Source organism: Lissotriton vulgaris, chromosome 5 (genome assembly GCF_964263255.1).
Source record: "Lissotriton vulgaris chromosome 5, aLisVul1.2, whole genome shotgun sequence".
NCBI classification, from domain to species: domain Eukaryota; kingdom Metazoa; phylum Chordata; class Amphibia; order Caudata; family Salamandridae; genus Lissotriton; species Lissotriton vulgaris.
In genome coordinates, this window is record NC_141693.1 from 1,231,939,448 (window position 1) to 1,231,955,877 (window position 16,430).

Below are 16,430 nucleotides of genomic sequence, written 5' to 3' on the forward strand. Positions count from 1 at the left end.
CAATGAAAGAAAGTTGAGTAGTAGGCAAATGTCAGGAGGAGGAGGGAGTGGATGTCACAAGGGAGAGCAAGGTAAAAAGAGAAAGAACCACACAACACAATAGTCTATGCTCAGCTACGTAAACATTGGATCAGGTATGGTTAAATCCCACAATATGAACGAGGTTTAGGATGGCAGCTATATGGAGACTCTGTGAATGGCCACAAAGATTACTTGGAGTCCTCAGAGTACCGTAAGAACTTAATTGAAGTCATAAATGTTAGAATAATTCCCTGCTGGGAGGACCAGGGAAATTCAATGCAAACCCAATGTTTGTCCATACAGAAAAATATACAGGGTACCGATATCCATAAGTCCATATGAAATGCAGCACCCTTCAGAAAGGCCCATCCAAGGCAAGACTCTCTCTGAAATGTAGACTGCTGTAAGTTTATAATTATCCAATGTTAATGTTAATGTTAGTATGTATTTGTTAAGCGCTCGTACGCCCGGGGGCTTCATGGCGCTGTAGGAAGGAACGTAGCGCGTCGGTCACAGTAGAGAATAAGCAGCTCAGCAATGCGCCTGAGAGAAGAGCCAGGTTTTCAGGGAGTGTCTAAAACTGAGGATGTTGTCATTCAGTTTCAGATGAAGGGGGAGAGAGTTCCAGAAGCCAGCTGCAAGATGGTCAAAACAGCTGCCTCCGAGACGCTTCCTCTTGTAGGAGGGAACGATCAGAAGGGATTTGTGAATGGACCGGAGATTGCGGGAAGGGATGTATCTCTTAAACATGTCTCTAATGAAAAGAGGGCCAGAGTCATGCAGAGACTTGAATAAAATGCACCCAGTTTTAAAAGCCACACGCTGCTCAACAGGCAGCCAGTGTAGCTGTTTCAAGCCAGGTCTAAAAGACTGCCTCTTAGAGAGATTCAGAAGAAGTCTAGCTGCCTGATTCTGAACCAGCTGTAGGCGTTTTAGCTCTCCAGTTTGAAGCCCAAAATAAAGGCTGTTGGAAAAATCTAATCTGGACAGGACCAGGGAGATGACAATCTGTGTGAGGGCAGCCGGAGAGAAGAAGCAAGCGATTTTCTTAATTTTCTTCAGCTGGAAAAAGCTAGATGATACAACTGCTCCTACTTGTTTTTTTAGGGAGAGGTCCTCGCTGATAAAGATTCCCAGGCTCTTAACCGAGGATGACTTAGATGGAGGGGCTCCCATGCTAGAAGGCCAAAAGCTGGGGTTCCAACTGAGTGCACTCTGTCCAGGCAAGACCAGTTCGGTCTTGCCTGGGTTAAGTTTCAAATGATTGCAGTTCATCCAGCTCAAAATGTGGGACATGGTGTTTTGGAATTCTACCACAGAGTCCTTGGTGTTCAAAGGGAAAATGAGCTGCAAATCATCTGCATAGTTGAAGATGGTAACTTTGGCTTTTCTAAGGGAGTACAGAAGGGGACGTAAATACAAATTAAAAAGCAAAGGTGATAACGAAGAGCCCTGAGGAACTCCGCAGGTGGTAGGTATAGTAGGGGCAGTGAAGGGACCCAATCTGACAGATTGAGTACGGCCAGTGATGAATGAGCGAATCCAGCTCAACGCAGGGCCCCTGAGACCTGCCTGCTCGACACGGTCGACCAAGATGGTATAGTCGACCGTGGCGAACGCAGCAGAGAGGTCCAGTAGCACCAGAGCCTGATGGATCCCTTCGTCCGCATTCCGCCTCAAAGTATTCTGCACCGAAAGAATGACTGCCTCAGTGGAATGGCATGGACGGAAGCCAGCCTGGTTAGGTGCAAGACTCTGATTCTTCCAAAAATTTGGAAATGCTGTTGCAGACATGAGCCTCCAGAAGTTTGGCACAGTAAGGCAGCAAGGATAGGGGCCTATAATTTTGCGGGTCTAGCGGGTTGGCTCCTACTTTTTTTATCAGGGGGATAAGAAGGGCCTTTTTAAATTTGTCTGGGACTTTACCCTGAGTGAGCGTTCCATTCAGCATAGGAAGTATACCCGCGGGAATGCTGGTTCCCACTTCTTTCAGAATGTGAGGGGGGCAGATGTCATCAGGGGAGCCTGATTTAACCTTGGCGAGGAGTTTGGATAAAATGGCACTGTCAACGGGGGGAAAGAATTCCAGGGTCGCAGAGTTATAAAAGGTGTCAGCCAGAAGGAGGGGGGACTGAGTAGTGGGGATGCTTTGTTTTATGGTGCAGATTTTATCAAAGAAAAAGGAGTTTAACGAATTGCAGAGCTCCTGAGTGGGGACCACCGGGAGAGAAGTTCTATCACTGGCGCTCAGATTCTCCACAATGTTAAACAGTTCTTTAGATTTATTGTGAGCATTAAGGATTTTTTTTGAAAAATAGTCAGTTTTATGTTTCTGAATGAGTTTTTGGTAATCCTTTCGGGCCTTGCAGTAGTTGGCTCTATCTTGTTCTGAGTACGCTATTCGCCACTTTCGCTCCATTTGACGGACTTCAAGTTTAAAAGTTCTCAAAAGAGGTGTAAACCACCTATGAGCGTCATTGGGGCGAGAGCGGGGAAAGTTGGTGCAGGGAGCGTAAACGTCAGCTGCCTGAAGTAGCCACCTAGAGAAGGCTTCTTCCATTTCTTCAATATCCTGATCTAATGGAGGAAGGGAGGAAGTTAAGGTGCCAATAAGAGCGGGGATGTCAAGAACTACATTACAGAATTTGAAATGTAGAAACAGCCAAAATCTGTCCATCACGGAAGGAAACATGCTGGGATGCAGAATGCTGAGATGCTGTAGCCACATAAGAAATGATGTAAGTTTTCTTGGGGCCATCCTAGGGTACACAAACTTCAGGGGGTAATCTCCGGCCTCAGGACTCGATCTCCCATGATGCACCAAGGTAGCCCATTGCAGATCAAGTTGTCACTGGTCAATTGGTCTCCCAGTTACAGCAGTCTCAGTGGTTCTTTAAAGGCTTTACAGGTGAGTAAATCTTCTTTTGGGGACCAGAGGCCCAAGAACAAGATGGCACCTCGTGAGGGCCAAGACTGCCACCCAATAAGGAGATCAGCATCTGGCAGGTGCCCCTGAGCAGCTGGGCTCTCGTGTAGGTCTCTTTAGCTTTTGCCAGTCAAAGCTTAACAGGGGGCTAGCCACCTAGCCTTTAAAGTCCGGTCTTCCATCATGGCACAAGTGCAGCTCTTTTCCACGAGTGGGCACAGCATGTACAGTCCTGTTGGGAGCAGGAACAGCCCAGTCTTTGGTGCGCCTCTTTGCTGGCTCCAGTTAGTAGGCGGGCAGTTCTTCTGTCTTCCTTCAAGTCCAGAGTGATCGGAGTACTGTGTGTCTGTGGCGCCACTTCTATGCCATTTTCATATTTGTGGGAGGACTCACTAGCCAATGAGGCAATAATTTGGGGGTTTCTGGGGGTTCAGCCACCAAACAATCCTCTGAACCCGAATCCAAGATGGCAAAAGACGCCTTCCCCTGTGATGAGCACTGAGAAGTCCCCTGGAGCCACTCCTCATGGAAAACTGGTTCTGTAAAAGGTTGCCTGCCTAAATAAAGGAGCGGGCAGGTGAAGGTATGATCAACATTGCTTAACTGAGGTAGTAGCCTCTATGAAGCTGGGCAATTTGTGGCCAAGGCCCGGTAGTCATCCTGGTGTAGGTCACACCTACTCCCAGCAACAGTTGCCTTTGTTTCCTGATCCTGGGACATCTTCAAACTTCCTAGCAGGGGGGCAGCATGTTGTGTCAGGTGATAACTGCTGTAGTCAGGTAAGGCTTCCGGAGGTTTGGCCAACAAGGTGAAGACTTTCTAAAGTCACCTTTCTATTACGTTACCTTAAATCCGATCTCAGCAATGAGTCGGTTTAATCTAAAGATTAATTTGATACCTTGGAGTAATATTTTTGGTGGTCCCAAATGGAAGTTAGGTCTTGGTGCAGAGGTTAATGAAACTCCATGTTAGCTAATGGAACCACCAGCCTTGCAACATTGAAAACAGCAATATCGTGTTTTCAAAGTTGGTGCACGGAAAACACAAAAGGAACATGACCTTCTTAATATTAGGCACCCCGCATGAAGGGCCCAAAGGCCTTCGCCTTAGTTGGCTTAATAACATTCAAAAAGAAGTTCCTGACCCAACAAATGGGATTATTTTGCCATGTTGAGTTGGTATTTTAAAGCGGCCCGACCATGCTACGATGGCAGGCCTAGAGACCTGTTTTCACCTAGTCACTGTAGTGGTGGCACAATCAAGAGCTGCAGTCAATTAGAAACATTTAACTTACTAGCCCGAGTGCATCTTGTACCATATACTAGGGACTAAATGAGGCAGTCAGTTATTAGCCACCTGTACAAATCCTTTGCACTGGCGCCTGGAAAGTAGGACCCAGTGCAATACAGTTGAAAAACCACCAGCAGCCCAAAACATAGAATTGGGGGTGGGGGCAGGAAGGATTAGACGATCATTTAAAACAAGATCCTTTCCTACGGAGGTTTGGGTAGCACTATTGCCTGCCATTCTGGCACTATGAGAATCCTCTAATATTGGGTGTTCTTCAATTTCAGCATTATATTTGAATAATCTGAATCAGCAGAAAGGCGTAGAGAAATCTCTTTGACCAATCTACTAAAAAAGCATTCTCCTCTAACTCTTGGGACCATGGACACAAAGCTTTAGCAACTTTTGGATTTTGGCTGTTGCAACAAGGTTAGTATCCGGGTCAGATATCTTCCTAGAGCCCAGAGTCAAATGGGTCTCTAGAGAGTGTCCTTGATTTTTTGCCTCACTGATTGAAAATAAAGTTAATCATAGTGGTGCTGTCTGTTTGAATTAGGAAGCTATTTGCGATGGAAGAAAAGCTTCAAGAGCTAGGTGGACTACTGGCAATTAGATATCATTGATGTGACTAATCTTTTCTCTTTTGGCCCACTGATCTTGTACGAACAGATGTTAAATGTGAGCACCCCATCCAGTTACCGATGAATCCATAACAAATGATTTGTAAAGGTGTTTTTTGCCCAAAAAGAACTCTCAGCATAAGGTTTTTCCCATCTGCACCATCAACCTAGAGAACTGTTTTGCTGGTAGACAAGGAGTCAGCTGACCGTACCGGCAGTCTTGTTACACAAGTTACAACTTGCAGTGTTCACCGACCGCAGCCCTAAGCTGGCAGAGGAGAGCAGTTCCAGCTTCTTAAATTCCTTATCCGACGGGGCGATAGGGAATGCAGTTGGGAGGTGGAGGCTTGGATGACCAGGCTCTCCGGAGTTGGGTGGATTGTTAAAAAGGCAGGGTCACCCGGGGCCAGGCGATGACGCCTGGCTACGTTCCTATCCACAGGGACCCCGTGGCCGGCCTAGACCAGGTGCCCATTAGCAAATGCATTAACGCCTCACTGTAGCAGAGGCTCCATAGAGCTTGCCGCCGGCTGAAGGACTTCAATGAGGAGGTTAGTTTTTAAAGTTACCGTAGGCAGGTCAAGGTCATGGGCCTCAGCTGCTCTACAGAGCACCACAGTGTATGTGGCACCCTCCTCCATGGCCACATCAGGAGGAGAAAGGAAACCAGGCTCAGAGGAGAGGTCAAGGCCACCTGCATTCTCAGACTCTTCTGCCCACTCCTGTTCCGACTCGCAATGATGTGCAAGAGGGTCCTCAGACCCCTCTCAGTCGTCCCCCTTCCTCCACTGTCCGACGCACAGGCGGGGGAGGGACAGGGGAATATAAATGGTAAAACGGCACCAGGAACTGCGCTGGTCGGAGCCGATCCGGCTCCATATCCCAATTAGGGTCCCAACCCGGAGCCAAATTGTCCTTGTCCAGAAACCCGGGCAAGGGCGGAAGTGGTACAAACTGAACCCATTGCAGCACCGCAAACGGAGCCATGAGGGGTGCCGAGGCCGGAGCCAACGGCGATAGACCATGCGGCGCCGGAGCCTGAGCCACACTTGCACCGCCGGTAGCGGAGCCGGAGGCAAAAGTGGTCCCTCAGGAGGAACCGCAGGGCCCGAACGCGGGCCGGCTGGAGCCCTTGGCCTGAAAATGCAGTCCATGGCAGCAAGAAAATCTTGCGCCTGGGCAGGAGTCGCCGCCGGACCAAGATAAGGTGGGTAGGCCGCGGGACTCACGGGCTCCAAAGGAGATGTGGGGGAGGTACCCCCAGGCCCCTCGTTCGCGTACATAGACCAACGGGGGATGTCCAAGTGCGTAAACGCTTCTTCAACTTTAGGACAGTCTCTTACTCAATTTCGAGTGTGAAGACTTCAACCCAGAGAAGCGATGATTGCTTTGCGGTCGGTCCCTCGATCGAACCCTGGATCTCGAATGGTGCGGTGACGTCTGTTGGGCCCCCAGCAGCTTACGGGACCGCTCCTGTAAGGCCTTCAGCGCCATGGCCAGAAAGTCTGAACATGACCGGATGTCATGGTCGCGCTCCAGACAGTAGAGACAGACGCCATGGGGGTCGGCCACCAACATCGTACGGAGACAGGCCCCACAGGATTTAAACCCAGGCATCCCTACGTGGCACCAGGAGTCAAAGACTCAAAATAGTGGAGACAAAAAGTCTAAAAAAGAAAGTTAGTCAAAAACTGACAAGGGTACGTGCTCTAACCGGATCTGCACTTGCTGGCGCGGAAAAAGAAATAACTAATGGGGCCGGGCTAGCTCGTGTGGAAAATGGCCGCCTGAGCCTTGCTCTCCGCTGCGTCGGAGCATTATTCATTTAAAATTCTACAGTAAATAGGTGCTACTCTTCACCCAAAAAGTAGATTCAGCGGTCGGAAGGCGTGGAGGACCCCTGGAGCGACCCGCACAAGAGGCACGAGTGAAGCGCGGAAGCGGCTGGCAGGCCGCAAAACACCGGGCTAGATTACTGGCCTCCCGTACTGAGCTGCGTTCAGAGTGCGACCCGGGCGCCCGCCCTCCGCCCCTGTGCTGGTGAAAGCGATTGAACTGCGAGCCTAAAGCTATCGAGAAGCTTGCGCGCGGCCCCGGGCCTGGGAAACCACGTCGGGAGCCGTGCTGTGTGTGGCGGTGCTCTTCACTGCGAGGGGGTGAGCAGCATTAGGCGGCCTGCCATTTCAGGCGCTTGATTGGAGGCACCCTTATGCCCACCTGGGGTGCATGGAACATTGTGATACTGAGGCAACGCACGAAAGGGCCTCGGGGGCCCCTTCCTTGGTGAATGCATGGGCGATCAGAAGGCTCAGTGAGTGGCTGACCACCCCTGCTGCTCCTGGTCTGAGGATTGCACTGGGGAGATTACAAGGCGCCATTTGACTTTTGCATAGGTGGCAATGGACATGTAGTCGCAGTACCAGTTTTAGAGGAAGTGCGCAGTGGGTGGTTGAGCGCACTGCAGCTGGCAGAGGCTGAAGGCTTGACGGGTGGAGCGCCCCGCCTGACCCTCCCCATCCCCCTCATACATCGCTGTGTACCGCGTGAGGAGTGGGCACGATTACAGTACAGGAGACCCGGTTTCCAGGCCATATAGGCACAGGAGTGTGGCGGGGACGCTGTTTTGGCAACAGACGCGGCGAACTAGTGCGGAGTGGCGAAGGTACACGAGTAGCCTGTTTCGGAGCGCTCTCCAAAAGGTCACGACGATACAAGCCTGGGTCTCTGCGGGTGAGGTGTGCCCTGCAGCGATCATGGGAAGAGGGGATAAGACTCCGGCAAGGCTCTCATTCGAGCAGAAACGCTCGAAGTTTCAGGATGGCGCCGCTGAAGTGGACTCGAGAGCGCAAATGTGGACATTTGCAACATGTTGCAGTCCATGGAGAAAACGCTGCAGAATGGCATTGCATCACTGGGCAACAAAATGGACGCGGTCTCATACAGAATGGACAGAATGGCGGAGCGCATTGACATGCACGCGGAAAGGCTGGATATGTCAGAGGCGAATAACGGAGGTGGAAGAAGCGCACACCACCCTGGATGCGGAACACAAGCAACTGGGGAAAGTAATTAGGGTCCTCCAGGATAAAACGGAAGACTTGGAGGCGCGTTCTCGGAGATGCAACCTGCGGATCACGGGTCTGCCGGAAACCACAGCCACTGGCAACATGAAACAGTTTGTGGAGAAGCTCCGGGTTACTCTGCTTGGAGAGGGGGTCTTCTCAAGCATGTTGGTGGTGGAGAGAGCGCATCGGTCTCTGGGACCAAAACCATTAGTAGGGGCCCGCCTAGACCGATAATTGCTAAGTTACTGAAAAACCATGATCGAGATACGGCACTACGGATCGCCAGGGAGAAGAAGATCCTGCGATATGAGGGCTATGAATTATCGCTTTACCTAGACTTCACGGCACGCGTCCAAGAGACGAGGCGTCACTTTGCTCCACTGAAGAAGCAACTTAGAGACCTGGGAGTCGACTATGCCATGCTATATCCGGCGAAGCTGAGGGTGAACAGACAAGGCCGATCGCACATCTTCATGGATCCCAAGTCCTGCAGCAGGCCATCAAACGCTGGACGTCGGTACATCGAGGCTCCCTGGAAAGCAGACTCCTGGATGAGGCGACAGGTGGTACACTGGACGAGCAGGACTGAGGCCAAGTGCTGGTGCACACGAGATGAGTACTGTGTGATTTGAAGTGGTTGAGATTTGGGAGGGGAGATCCACGTCGGGGAAATCGGAGGAGTGTCAAGTCTGTATGAGTAGGATAGACAGCGGCATTGACTCTTCAGTCACTTAACGGGGGGGCATTGTAAAAAAAAATTGTTGTGCTTGTTTCTAACTGACATGGGGGGGGGGGGGGGGGGAGGGGAGGGTTGAAGCCAAGTGCGACAGTGAAGGGCAACAGAACTATGCTAGAGGATAATAACGGAACAAAGACTGCTGGTCTGGAGAGATTAGTGAATGTTAAACCGCTGGGAAGTGAGCACTGATAACTGTGAACTGTGTCCTCTGACGCAAGCGCAGCTGAGAGTGATACGGTTTCCTGGTGTAGGGGATTGATTCTGAAACGCAGAGCTACCTCCGCCTTAGAGTGCTTTGCACACCGGTTGTAATTCAAGAGGAGGGAATGAGGGGTGGGGGATTGGGGTGACATTTAATAACGCGGCCAAGTTGGGGGTGGTCTGCTGTGGGAGGTAATGGGAGTTTATGAGGGGAGTTTCCAGAATTCCGGGGGGGAAGGCGATGTGGGGGGGTGCATTCCTTTTTGATTGGAATGGTTTATAAATGGCTCACATTTTGCTATGCCCAGGTATGAAGTACTCGAGTGGTTGCAGAAAGGTCACAGAGGATTACAGCTACATTGGCGCTGAGAGAACTAGCCTGGTCGTGCATATTGGCGACTGCACACGGTACAGAGGCGTCACACACACATGGAAGGGGGTGCAGAGCGGACATTGATAGACAGTCTGAGCGCCCTGACATGGAACATTAGAGGTCTCAATGACCATTGTAAGGTTGGAAGGTGCTCAATTACCTACACAGACACAGTATAGATGTGGCATGGCTACAAGAAACACACTTTCCACAAACGTGTGTAATGGTGCGATGTAAAGGGCTCCTAGGGAATATTAATACTGCAGGCTTTACCTCACATGCCAGAGGGGTGATGACGTGGGTGAATTCCAAATCGGCAGTCACGTTAGACTTGTTGGAATCGGATCCTACTGGGCACTTGTCATTTCGAGAGGTAGGGGTAGAGGGCTGGACTTGGTGATAGTTAATACATATGGCCGCAATTTTTTTCGCAGTTAATCGCCACGATGCAGCAGTTGCAGGGGGATACGATTCTGTGGGGTGGGGACTTTAACTTGATCAGGGACCCATGTTTAGATAGATCAGCGGGTCTGCATCGAAAGACGTCCGCTGCTGCAAAGGAGCTAGAAAGTGGGATGACTTGCATTGACTTAGTGGACGTATGGCGAGCGCGAAACCAGCAACCTGGAGGTTACACACACTACTCGGCATATCACAACATACACACCCGCATAGACTATTGGTTGGCCTCCACTGGATTATAGGATAGTATACGGAATTGTAAGGTGCTACCACGTACGCTCTCCGATCACTCGCCAGTACTGCTCACTCAGACTACCCCCAAGAATAGATACCCCCATTTACCTGGTGCTTTCCACCATATTCCCTGTTGGATCCGGTCTTTAAAGAACCTTCTTTGAGGTTAATGTGGGTTCAGTGGATAGTTTTCAGACAATATGAGAGGCATTCAAGGTCTATATTCGGGGCATAGTGATGGCTAAACACTCCGGGGTCTTAAAAAAAATACGGCAGAGGTTGTCGACCCTCGAGCTGAAGCTTAAGCAACTGGCAGACCAAGGGGGTCGGGAAGGGGGCGCAGGAACGGAGGAGGAATTAAAAGTCCTCTTAGAAGAATATCACGAGGCTGCGGACAGTGAAATACAGCATCTCGGTAAATATGCAACAGCCCACCCTTCTGGGAGGGGGAGTGGCCAGGCTCGGTGTTAGCATGGATCCTGAAAGCAAAGCGGGGAAGGGCGCTTCTCAGACAGATGAGGTCTGAGGAGGAGACTTACTCACGGAGGAGGCAGATATTGCGGAGCGATTCCAGCAATATTACTCTACACTTTATACATCCAGAACTGCGGATATGGAGGAGGAAATACAAGATTACGTGGAGCACATAGCGATGCCTTCTCTTTTGGATGTCCACAGAGAGATTTTAATGCTTCCAATAGAAAAGGACAAGATTGTAGAAGCCCTGTCGAGTATGAAATCTAATAGTGCGCGGGGAGTGGATTGCCTTACTGCAAATTTTTATAAGTCCTACATAGATATACTTCTGCCTCATCTTGCCATACTTTGATAACCTGTGTACGGAGGGCACCCTTCCGAGCTCTATGAGGGAGGCAATAGTAGTAGCGATCCCTAAGCCAGGGAAACCCCCGGAAGAGTGCAGCTCATATCGTCCGTTGTCCCTTTTAAATGTGAACACCAAAATCTTTGCTAAGATACTGGCTAACCGCTTGGCACTTCTCGCTCCCACACTGGTTGCCCCAGAGCAGGCAGGTTTTATACAGAATAGAAATCTAACGTACAACATTTGCACGGTGTTTGGCGCTATACAGCATGTCTGGCAAGATGTGAAAGCTGTGGCGTTCTCTTTAGATATGGAAAAGGCTTTTGATTCGGTCGAGTGGCCTTTTCTGCGCAGGGTACTGATTAGAATGGGGTTGGGGTCGGTTTTTTTGCAACTTGTCGGCACGTTGTATCACAGGCCAACTGCGAGGGTTCGTATAGGGAATCTACTTACCAATAGCTTTTCTATCACTAGAGGCACAAGACCAGGCTGCCCACTGTCGCCACTTTTATATGCGCTGGTAGCGGAGCCCCTGGCATGCGCGCTGAGGGAATATCACAGTCATGAAGGTATTGGCTTCGCGATTACAATATAGTAATATCTACATACGCAGACGACACCCTGTTGTACGTGCGACAGCCAGAACAAAATCTGACGGAAGTCTTCCGCGAAGTTGTGCATTTTGGGGCCCTGGCAGCCTTAACTGAGCCAAGTCGCTGGCTTGCCTCTGACTCCGGTCACGGAGGAATTGGAGATGGAGTATCTATTACAATGGACAACGGATCCAGTCCGGTATTTAGGGATTAACCTGCATACCGACTCAGAGTTGATTCTACGGGAGAACTACGGTAGGGTAATTGATAAGCTGGAAGATTAAGTGGAGGTGTGGTGCAAGCTCCCCATGTCCCTGATTTTTTTATTTTATTTGATTTATTTTAGAGGTTTTATATAGCGCTGGCTGGACCTAGAGGTATCGGAGCGCTTTACAATTGTAACAAAGGTGTTTAAATACAGGTACAGTGTGTATAAGTACAGAAAGTGGATTCAAAAATAAGCAGTCCACATAGGATAAAGGTTACACTAGATGAAAAGTAAAAAACAATTGCTAAACACCATAAGATATACAATATAGAGGTCGCAGTTTGGTGGGAAGGTTCGATAAAATATACCTAGGAGCAAGAAGGACCAAAAATGTGAAAGAAAAACTGAAGGTCATAAGGTGTAGTAAGAAACGGGAGGTAAAGGAGAGGCAAGGAGGAGAGGGAAGGTGATGAGATTGAAGGGGAAGGAAAGGAGAGGGGGGCAGGAGGGGGTTCACTAGCCGTAGGCGGAGCAGCTGGTTGGGGGGATGCTGAAGAAGGCGAAGCCACTCGGGAGGTAGTTGGAAGCTCCCGTATTTATCAAGGAGAAGAAGTTTGAGTTCTTTTTTGAAGCTGGGGTAGGACGGGTTACAACGGAGGTCTGGTGGGAGGGCATTCCAAATAAGAGGGGCATTGCCTGAAAAGGAGCGCGACTGAGTGGAATTCTTTTTCTGAAGGGGGGGGATAAGTAGGAGGGTGTTAGAGCTTCTTATGGATCGCGTGCAGTCTGCTTTGGTCAATTTGATAGCAAGTTATGTCGGAGTGTTTTGGTGGAGGATTTTGTGCGTAATGCAGGCGGTTTTATAAGTGGATCTGCCTTCAATGGGGAGCCATTTGAGGGTTTTGAAAATTATGAAAATGGTAGTTTTACCGCGGATGTTGTTTCTCTTCACCAATATACCAATAGTCCTCTCCCGATCCTTTTTCCAAAGACTGACGCAGTTGATGCTAAAGCTGACTTGGGCGGGCAAGCAGGCGAGGGTCAAATGGCGGGTCCCGACGCTGCCATGCAATGTGGGCGGCCTCGGAGCACCAGATTTTGAATTATACTACAGGGTGGCTCAGTGCTCCCACCTACATGCCTGGAAACACTGTGAAAAGGGTATACCGTACCTATGCATGGAGAAGCGGTTTGCTGCACCGCACTTGCCTCCAGCGACCATATTTTAGAACCCAGATCATAGAACGGGCTATTTAGATTTGTTAAATGCCACTAGGCACGCTTGGCACTTCCTGCTACAACAGCAGGCGGGAGTATTACTATACACCCCGGCAATGCCCATAGAATGGGTCCGCTGGCTTCCACCATGCAGGGACAGAGGAGTGGTTAGAGATTTACAGGCGCTACACTTGTATGTTGCGGGAGACTTTCCATGACGGAACAGCCAAAACATGGTAACAGGTACAGGAGGGGGCAGACGCTACAACGCAGCTGCAGACCTTCCAGTTTTATAGGGTGCACCAGGCTATGATGGAGAACTTTTGCGGAAGATCTGCAGGAACCTCCGGAGGTCCCTGAACTTGCGTATGTTGTAAAAACTAGCTCCCCTCGTAGGCTGATTACTAATATTTATAGGCTGGCAATGTCACACAGGATGCATGACTGTTGGCAGCCAGGCTAGCTTGGCAGAGGGATCTACAAACAATAGACGACGCAATGTGGCAGTATTGCTGCTCGAACACCCAACGCATATCACTGCACGGGAAGCACAGGTTAATTCTTTTTAAATTTCTCAATAGAGTTTACTATACTCCGGAGCAGTTATTTAGATATGGCCTCAGAGACGTTGCTGCTTGTGAAAGGTGCGGACAACAGACAGCTGACTTCATGCATATAGCATGGTACTGCCCCGGAATCCAAAAATATAGGGGAGGAATCTTTAGGTAACTAGTGAGGATAGTTGAGATGGAGCTGGTCCCTGACCGGGTGTTAGCACTCCTGGGATTTTCCAAGGCTATCCCAAAAGCTGTACGCAGACTCATTGACATGGGAATTTTGATAGCGAAAAGGGTGGTGGCGCTATGTTGGATGAGGGGCCCAGTGCCCACAGTGCAAAGGTGGTCGCACGATATGCTATACTGCTGCACGCAGACGGAGAATTATACCGAATTGCTCCCTCCGCGTAACCGGCCGCAAAAGTTTTGGGGACTGTACAGGACATATAAAGATGGGGTATCTGGGACAGAGAGCAGGGAGGAGAGGGGCAAAGTTGGGGTGGTCATACAGAATACAGATGTTCTACTGGAGGGACTAGGCGAAGGGATTCGCGATGGCGCTGCCTGCTCCGCTGTAGGGGTTGTAGGCTCAACAGCTGTGTAAACTAATGACTGCCTGGGAAGCTATGTGACCGAAGTTCCACTTGAAAATGTTTGTTGTGTGGGTCTGTTGAAATTCAAAATATGGATATACATGATGGTAAATTGTTATGTAATGTACTGTATCTGGATGATATATTGCATAAAAATTTAATTATTTTTAAAAGAAAGAACTAATGTCAGCGCGCATGGGTGAAGCCTAAGTAGTCTCTGTCACTTCATCTCGGCGAATACGATGCCAGTGACCGAGGCGGAGATGCACGATGCCACCTTCCGACGTGCAGGGGTACTGCTGACGAAAAACTTTCCGGATCCAGTCTGACGCCTGAAGATATTCTACGGTAATCATTGATTTTCAAGGCACTATTGCAAAGACCACACATTCTATCTTGTATTTGGGATAATACAAATGAAGGATGCCATGAAGCACGGAGGATGAAATCTGTTGAGTTGCTGCTTTGTCAACATTTGAGGGATAAGAAATGAGTTCCTTACCGGTAAGTAAACAAGTTACTTTCCTGTAACTCTAGTTCACCAGTATTGGAGGCTTTCATAGATTCACATACCTGAATCATTCCCCGTCATCGCGATGGGAGTCTCCGGTACATAGAAAGCAATGCCTAGCAGTATAGCCAACTGAAAAAAGGCCTAGGCCAATTACCCTTTTGCAACCCATAACCTTTTTTATGTAAAAAAGGACCAAACTTTTCCCTTAGCCAATCAGAGCGCCGCCTCACCCTCTAGAACACTCCTGAGAGAACCTTTTGCCCCTCAGAGTTTCGTGCACTTGTGCAATACACAATTTGTGTGCCTAATCGGAGGTGAGCCTCTCAGGGAAGGAGGGTGGGTGTATGTGAATCAATGAAAGCTTCCAATACTGGAGTACTACAGTTACAGGTAAGTAACTTGTTTTCTTACTCCAGTATTGGAGCTTTCATAGATTCACATACCTGAATCAGAATAGCGAGCAGTAAATCATAGCACATTTGGTTTTGTCACCTACTTCTCTCAAATAGGCAACACGTCTTTTCCCCCCATAGCAGTAGCTGTATATAAATAGCCATAAACAGATTGTTCATAAACAATATACAAAACAGCATACACAAGAAAATGTGCTTATCTTACCAACCAAGGAAGGAGGGATGACAAAGAAGGCTCACCGTTACTGCTCCTGCGGCCGCTTGGTAACTTGGTGCCTTCAGCAGCCAGTCGTCCAAGTACGGGAAGACTTCTATCGACTGCTTTCTCAAAAAAGCTGCCATCGGGCCCAGCACCTTTGTGAATATCCGCTGCGCTGATCTCAACCCAAACGGGAGCACCATGAATTGGAAGTGACTCTTGCCCACTGTGAAGCGAAGGAAACGTCTGAGCTGGGTGGATCGGGATATGGAAGTAGGCATCTTCCAGGTCTAACGTAGCCATAAAGTCGCCTAGATTTAGGAGGCGCAAGATGTCCTGGAGTGAGATTATCCGAAATGAAAGTTTCACAAGATAGGTGTTGAGCTCCCTTAAGTCCAGGATCGGACGCCACTTGTTGTTTGTCTTTCGAATCAGGAAAAACCTGGAATAGAAGCCTTTGCCTTTTTGTGAAAGAGGGACACGTTGGATCGCCCCCATCTGAAACATTTGTTGAACTTCAATTGCAGAAGGCTTAGGTGTTTCGTATTGAAGGCGTTGGGAGCACTGTACGGTGGAAAATCCTGGAATACCAATGTGTGCCCTTGGCGGATGATGTTCAATACCCACTGATCCGATGTTATCTGTTCCCAGCTGCTCAGATGTTGAGAGATCCTGCCGCCCACTGGTGACACATGGAGCGGAGGAACAGTCGGCAGAGTCAGGAGGCCGCTATTGATGCTTGGAGGCGTCCCTGCCTTGACGGCCCTGTCGCCCACGTGAGCTTTGGTGAGAGAAAGATTGCGATTGCGATTGACGCTCATAGTACTGACTACCGTACTGAGGACTGTACGATTGCGATTGCTGAGAATAGCGTTGCTGTTGGTAACCACCTCTTGTCGATGTGAAGCCTCTTCCTCTTGCCCCACAGAAAGGTGTCTTCCTAAATTGCAGGGTGCCCAAGGACCGAGCCATCTCCGTGTCCTTTATCCCCTATAGTGCATCATCAACATGTTTCACAAACAGCATGTCTCCGTCAAAGTGTAAGTCCAGGATCTTATTCTGGGCTTCTGGACGAAACCAAGTCGCTCGCAACCAACCCTAAGAACAGCTGCTCCACCAAGAGCGCGGAAAGCGGTGGTAGCAATGTCCATCGCGCAGTCTATTATTTCCGATGAGGAGCGTTGTCCCTCCTCCAGGAGTTTCTGGGCCTCAGCCTTATGATCGTCAGGGAGCTGGTTTAAGTATGGCGAGACGTCACTCCACATCTGACGGTCGTACCGCGCTAGGATTGCGAGGGCATTGAACGCCCTGACCAGCAAACTGCGTTATCTAATAGTCTTCCTTCCCTGTCCGGTGGAGCGGTTAGAGGAGCCGATGGATTGCG

General features: G+C 49.4%; 1 protein-coding gene across 2 annotated transcripts in view; it reads right to left on the reverse strand.

Annotated features, from left to right (window-relative positions):
• Positions 1–16,430, reverse strand: part of KDM5B (lysine demethylase 5B) — an 856,576-nt gene that overhangs the window by 562,193 nt on the left and 277,953 nt on the right. The gene's annotated exons all lie outside the window — the stretch shown is intronic.